This window comes from Dasypus novemcinctus, unplaced genomic scaffold (genome assembly GCF_030445035.2).
Source record: "Dasypus novemcinctus isolate mDasNov1 unplaced genomic scaffold, mDasNov1.1.hap2 scaffold_124, whole genome shotgun sequence".
NCBI lineage: Eukaryota > Metazoa > Chordata > Mammalia > Cingulata > Dasypodidae > Dasypus > Dasypus novemcinctus.
In genome coordinates, this window is record NW_026688150.1 from 1,458,105 (window position 1) to 1,465,695 (window position 7,591).

The window sequence follows — 7,591 nt, forward strand, 5'->3', positions numbered from 1 at the left end:
TGGTCCCTCTGATGCTGTCCAACAGACACTGTAATAGCTGAGACGCCACTGTGTGCCAGGCACCCTTGAAAAGCCCCAGGAGCAGAGTTCATCCCCAAACTTTCCCTTCCAGGTTCCTCAATACCATCGCGGGCCAACCTTTCTCATCTTGCTGTGAGATACAGGTCAAGGCCATCTTGACTGACCACTGGTAGTCACAGCCAAACCACTGAAAGCAAAATAAGTCCCAAGAACATGTGCTGTGGAGTCAGATTGCTTGGCTTCAAGTCTCAGCTCTGCTGTGTGACTCGAGCCAGTCAATCCCCCTCACTGTGCCTGTTTCCTCAATTAAAAATGGGGTCAGCAACAACCCTTGTGTTGTCTCAAGGACTAAATGTGAAACACTTAAAGCTTTCTTGGGGCAGGTGAAAAATAGAAGAATGTGAGGTTCTCAGAAGATGGTGTCATTGTAGGTGGGCACTCCCCAAGGCTTTCACTAGAAACGGCTGAGAAGAGGCAAAATCTTGCTGGAGTGAATTGTTTTGGGAACCCACAGAGAAGGAGGCTTCAGGGCATTCATTGATCTGGAGAGAACTGGACAAAGAAAGAGCCCAAGGGAAAGCTGAGAGTTGCTCACCATTGTGACTGGAAACCGTGGTGGGGGCTAAGCCCCACCCTCAAGGCAAAAACCTCCATGGACTCCCTAACTCCCACCAGCCAGTTGGAGGGAGCATTCTCCTGGGGCAATTGGGTTCTGGTGAAAGGTGGAGAGTGGTTTCCTTTCCATGGGTTTGGATACCTAGGCCCTCTTTGAATTTCGGGGAGCAGACCAGCTAGCACCGAGGTGTCCCCAGGGAGAAAGGAGAGAGGAAACTGCTCAGGGAGCCTGTTGAACCCAACCACCCTGGGAGAGAAGAACTTGGGTGGGGAGGGTGCAGAGACAGACAAGTGAGTAGTCCAGCACTGAAAACTATCAAAATTCCAACACCCGTAGAGAAAGGTGGAAGGTAAGAAGAGCTAAAAGCTTTTTCTTTGTTTCTTAATCTTTTTTAAAATTTTACTTTTAACACTTTTTTAAAATTAAAGTTAGTAGTTCACAAAGAACATTACATTGAAAGACATAAGAGGTTCCCATATAACCCTGACCTTCCCAACCCACTCCTCCCACACCAACAACCTCCTCCATAATTGAGGCACATTCATTGCACCCAGTGAACCTATTTCAGAGCACTGCTGCACCACATGGATAATAGTTTACCCTGTAGAACACACTCTTCCCAGTACATTCAGTGAGTTTTGGCAGGATATATAAAGTCCAGCATCTGACCCTGCAATATCATTTAAGAAAACTCAAAGTCCCAAAAATGCTCCCACATCACATCTCTTCTTCTCTCTCCCTGCCCTCAGCAACTACTGTGGCCAATTTCTCCACCTCAATGCTATAATTTCTTCCATTACTAGTCACAATATTTTTATAGTAGAATATCAGTTAGTCCACTCTATTTTTTAATATATTTTTATTTATTTTTAGAAGATACATAGATCCCACAAAATCTAAGCCCCTCTTCCCCTCTTGATGTAGAGGGGTACTGGACGTAACCATCCCAAGGATCCACAGGATGGAGGAATAGAGTATGGATTAGAGTGGACTTACTGGTGTTCTGCTGGGGAACTATTGTGATTAGTAAGGGAATAAATTCTAATCCATATTTTATTCCTCCATTCTGTGGACCTTGGGATGGTGATGTACACTCCACTTCTAGATCAAGAGGGGACTTAGATTACACATGGATGATGCATGCAATTCTTCTGCTTGCAGTTGTAGGCACTCCGTATCCTTGGTATGGTGGTTGACAATCTTCACCTCACTGTTAGCTGACCTAGGTGATTCCAACAAACCAGAAAGGAGGAGTTGCAATTCCACTGAGGCTCAGGGCCCAGCTGGCACCTGGGCAGTTCAGAGATTCAAGTCCCCTGAGTATACACTATCCCTAGCTTCAAGTTCAGTAAAAGTGAGAGAAGAGGCATGTGTAGAAAGGTCACATCTGAGTCTAACTCTATTACACTCAGAAGCACAAATTCCAAAGTAGGAACCTCTGACATGGCACAGAATTCCAAATCCATCTGCCATGACCATATACCCTGAGGGTCTCTGTAGCCTTCAGGAGAACCAGTACCTAGGGTTATATCTACTTTGACTTTTTCTGGGGTCCTGCTGAGGCATGCATAAGTGTGACCCATTGGGTGACTTCCTGCCTCTTTTTTGAAGTCTGTTAGCCATATAAACTGATTTGTCTTTGCCATTTCCCCCTTTTATTCAAGGTGAAAAAGCAGTTTTTAGCACATGATCCTACATGTAGGTTGAGATATTCTGCTTGTCTGAGTTGACCCTTTTATTCAAGGTCTCTTTATAGTTTCATGACCAGCTAGTAATTGATAGTAATCATAATCCCTCAGCACCAGGGAGGCTCATTCCCGGGAGTCATGTCCCACAATAGGGGGAAGGTAATGCATTTACATGCTGAGATTGGCTTAAGAGTGGCCACATTTGAGCAACATGGAAATTTTCAAGAGATAATTCTTAGCACCTTACAACACTAGGTAAAGTTGCAATTTCAAGAGCAAAAGGCTCATAAACATAGTCATCAATATCAAGGTCCCATCAATTCAGCAGCTATTTTTTTCCAACACATGGCAATGGACTTTGGTGAGGGAAATAACTTACGCTTTATGATCTGGTAACTGTAAGCTTCTACCCCAAATAAATACCCTTTACTTAAAAAAAAAAAGGTCCCATCAATGAACCATCCTTCTTCATTGGTCATTGCCCCCCTGTACTTGGGAGATTGTTGCTGTTCCATTAGAGATTGTGGCAGAGTTCCCTAGATGGGAATTCAGTGTTCTTTCAGTTGTTGTGTGAACCTCTACCCACTGTGGCAATGCCCCATGAACATTTGAACATATTTATATACTTATGTGTATGCCCAGGTGAACTTCCTCTCATGTGTCTCCCATCACTGTCACTCTACACCAATGCTCTTACCTTGCCATAGCTGAACCCCTTTGTGATCCAAAACTTCTTCAGAAACAAAGCCAAATATATAGCCAAATTCAATTAAAGGAAAATGAGATAGTAATGATAGGTTTAAACATAAGAAATAAAATACATAATAATTTTTTTAAAAAGATAAAAGTCAAAAAAATTGGGGTATTAAAAAATGAAAAGTATTTTAATTTTTTTTTGATGTTTCACCTTTCATCGCTGTAATAACTGTTGTCCTGTATGTACAGTGGCAATTTCTTCCATTTCTTCTTCAGTGTCTCCCTTTCTGTTCATTATGTCTTCAAAGAAGTTTTAGGTCACAGTAACATCACATACAGAATATAGGGGACTCGCATATACCCAACATCGTCCCCCTTTCCCCTCTTCCATATTAATGATTTTTTACATGTGAATGGTACAGTTGTTACAACTGATGTACAAATATTGAAACATAGCTACAAACCATGGTCAGTGGTCTACGTTATGGCTTACATTTTAGACCATACACTCTTTTTTTTTTTTTTTGGTACATTTTTTATTAGTACAGTTGTAGGATTACAGAAAAAATGTGCAGAAAGTACAGAGGTCCCATATCCACTCCCCTGATCCAGTTTTCCCTATTATTAATCCTTTGCATTAGTGTGATACCTTTGTTACAATTGATGAAACAATATTATCATAATATCAGTGTTAACTATATATAGTCCATAATTTACACACAGTCCTATGTTGGTTTTTAAAGTTTTTATTCTGGTAACATATATACAACCTAATAGTTCTCATTTTAGCCACTTTCAAAACTACAGTTCAGTGGTGTTAGTTACAGTCATAAGGTTATGCTACCATCACCACCACCCTTCCCAAAACTTTTCCATCATTCCAAACAGGAACTCTGTGGCAATTAAGCATTAACTCCCCATCCACTATCCCTACCCTGGCCCTGGTAATCTATGTTCTAGTTTCTGACTCTATGAATGTGCATATTCTAATTGATTCATATCAGTGAGATCATACAATATTTGTCCTTCTGTGTCTGTGACTTAATCCACTAGACATGATGTCATCAAGGTTTATCCATTTGTTGCATGTTTTGGAACTTCATTTCATTTTCCTGCTGAATAATATTCCATTGTATGTATATACCAGGTTTTATTTATCCATTCATTTGTTGATGGACACTTGGGTTACTTCCATCTTTTGGCAATTGTGAATAATGCCACTATAAACATCAATGTACAAATGTTTGTGTCCCTGCTTTCAATTCTTTTGGTCTATACCTAGAAGTGGGATTACCTGGTCATATTGTAGTTCTATATTTAACTTTTTGAGAAACCATCAAATTGTTTTCCACATTGGCTGCACCATTTTACATTCTTTCGTGTGTTTGTAATGTTTTTCATTGGTAAAAAATGGTGTGGAAAAGTAACACATCACACAGAAATTGAAAAGGCAAGTAAAATACTACTCCATAAAGCAACATACCAGATGGGCTTATGTTAACTACCTAGCTCCTGGTTTGTAAAGTCCACCAGCTATTCTGGCATTTGCTTTTTTTTTTTTTTAATTTTATTCATTTTGTAAAAATATTACATTCAAAAAATATGAGGTCCCATTCAACCCCACCACCACCACCCCACCACTCCCCCCCCCCAGCAACACTCACTCCCATCATCATGACACATCCATTGCATTTGGTAAGTACATCTCTGGGCATCTCTGCACCTCATGGTCAATGGTCCACATCATAGCCCATACTCTCCCACGTTCCATCCAGTGGGCTCTGGGAGGATTTACAATGTCCAGTGATTGCCCCTGAAGCACCATCCAGGGCAACTCCAAGTCCCAAAAACGCCTCCACATCTCATTTCTTCCTGCCATTCCCCATACCCATCAGCCCCCATGGCCACTTTTCCCACTCCAATGCCACCTTTTCTATGTGGACCTTGGATTGGTTGTGTCCGTTTTACCTCCATGTCAAGAGAAGGCTCAGATTCCACATGGATACTGGATGCAATCCTCCTGCTTTCAGTTGTAGGCACTCTAGGCTCCATGGTGTGGTGGTTGTCCTTCTTCAACTCCAACTTAGCTGAGTGGGGTGAGTCCAATAAATCAGAGTGTAGGAGCTGATGTCTGTTGAGGATCAGGGCCTAGCTATCATATTGTCAGTCCAGAGATTCAAATCCCCTAAATATATCTTAAACCCCAACACCAACTACAATTCCAGTAAAGTAGCATGAAAGTCTTGTGAAAAGAGATCCCATCCGAGTCCAGTTTCATCATGCAGAAACACCAGTTTCAAAGAAGGGCCATCTGACATGGCAGTGAACCCCATCTGCCATGACCATAGAACCCGTGGGTCTCTTTAGTCTTCAAAGGAATCAATACCTGGGGTTGTATCTACTTTGTCTGTCTTTTAGACTCTGCTCAGTTGTGCATAAGGGCAATCCTTCTGACAACATCCAGACTCTTTTTTAGAGACTCGTAGCCATATAAACTAATTTGTCCTTTCCATTTCCCCCTTACATTAGGTCAAACAGCATTTTAAAGTCATGTTATTATATCTAGACAGGGATATTCTGCTGATCCGCATTGAACCTTTAATTTAAGGTCATTTTAGACCATACACTCTTATAAATTTTTGTGAAATTTGACATGGCCTGTATCCATCATTGCAAGATCATGAACAACACTTCCATTGCCCCCCCCCCTTACCCACTCTTCCATCTATTCTATTCCTCCCTTCAGGGTCCACAGTGACCAACAGGCTTCACTCCTTGAAGGACAAGATTCATAGACACTTGCAACAATGCTGAGGGCTTGACACACTAGTTTATCCTTCCTTATTAGTAGCCACTCATGCTTTCGAGAGACACCCTCCTCTCTGAGAACATATCTGGCCTCCCCAGGACGGGAGTACAACACTTCCCCGCTCATTATATGAGTCTCTGCCCACTGATAAAACACACTATGACAAGATGAACACTCACACACTCTCTAGAAGCCTTCCCCAGGTGTGCCCTGTGCTGAATGCCCCCATCCAACAACCTAAACCAAGAACCTTTCCTTGTCATATTGCCAAAATGCTATTTTTCTATATATGCTTTCAGATTCTTCTTTGTGCTCAACCAATGTCATCTTAATATCCTTAATCTCTTTAGCCATCTCATTGAATTTAAGGAGATTTTTTTGAACATCTATCATCTGGAGGCTTATCTTGTTCCTTTAATTGTATTGTATCTTCCTGTTTATTGATATAGACTGTAGTGTTTTTGTTTTTTGTGGGTTTTTTGTTTTGTTTTGTTTTGTTTTTTTGGTATCTTGGCATCTGGCTTACTAGGTGTATTTACTCTGGGTGCAGTTCTTTCTTTAGTTTAGGGCTTTCTTGCCCTTTCTCCCTTTCTTGTTTTGTAGTAGGAGCTGAAGATGTAATGTGCTGTAAGCTGTGGAAGCTCAATCTGCCCTCATTGCCCCAGGGACCGATGAAGCTTTTCCCACCTTTCTCCTTTACCAGGGTGGGGTGGATCCACAGCCTTGTGTAATAACCCAAGTCGTGCAGTCCTAGACTGTAGGTGCCGGGATAGACTGATGAAGCTTCATGCCCCTTCCTCCCCTTCTTGGGGTGGGGAGGGAGCTACAGGTGTGGGCAGTTATTTATTTCTTGTGGGCCCAAAATGGCAGAGTTGCCCCAGTCAATTTCTGACTATTCATTTTGTGCAAAATTTGAATGCACCTACAGTTATGCAGAGAGGCTGGTACAGGTCCTGCCAGCTTCCTCCCTGCAAGAGGTGGGATAAAGCCTAGTTTAGGACTTCAATCTCATCTGGGTGGAAAGAAGACAATCTCCACCAGAACTATGATTCTCAGTCCACCCAGCATCTCCTCATGCAGGGGGCAGAGGTATAGTGGAGGCTACCAGGCTCTTTCTGACTTAAACAGCTTCAAATTTTAGCTCTTATTAGGATTATACTTTAACCCACTGTATTTACTACTCAGTAGCTTAAATTGGTGCCCAACCGTCTCTTCCTTCACCATATTGAGAAATAGAGCTTCCAATTCCAGCCACAGAACAGCGCCTGAGGTGGCTTCTGCCCCTATGGAGGATGGACACTTGACTCCCCAGCGTGGAGTGCTCTACTTATAAATCTTCTCTGTGGATGGGCCGTCTTCTTTTATGCTTTCAAGATGGTTCAGGTTGCTCTTCTTGTCTCCTGGAGTCCCCAAACAGGTGCTTTTTTTTTTTTGTCTTTATTTATTTTTTTAATATTACATTCAAAAAATATGAGGTCCCCACACACACCCCCACTCCCCACACCCCACTCCTCCCCCAACACAACAATCTCTTCCATCGTCATGAGACATTTTTTGCATTTGGTGAACAAATCTCAGAGCACCGCTGCACCTCATGGTCAATTGTCCACACCATAGCCCACACTCTACCATGTTCCACCCAGTGGGCCATGGGAGGACATACAATGTCCAGTAACTGTCCCTACAGCATCACCCAGGACAACTCCAAGTCCCAAAAACTCCCCCACATCTCATCTCTTCATCCCACTCCCTACACTCAGC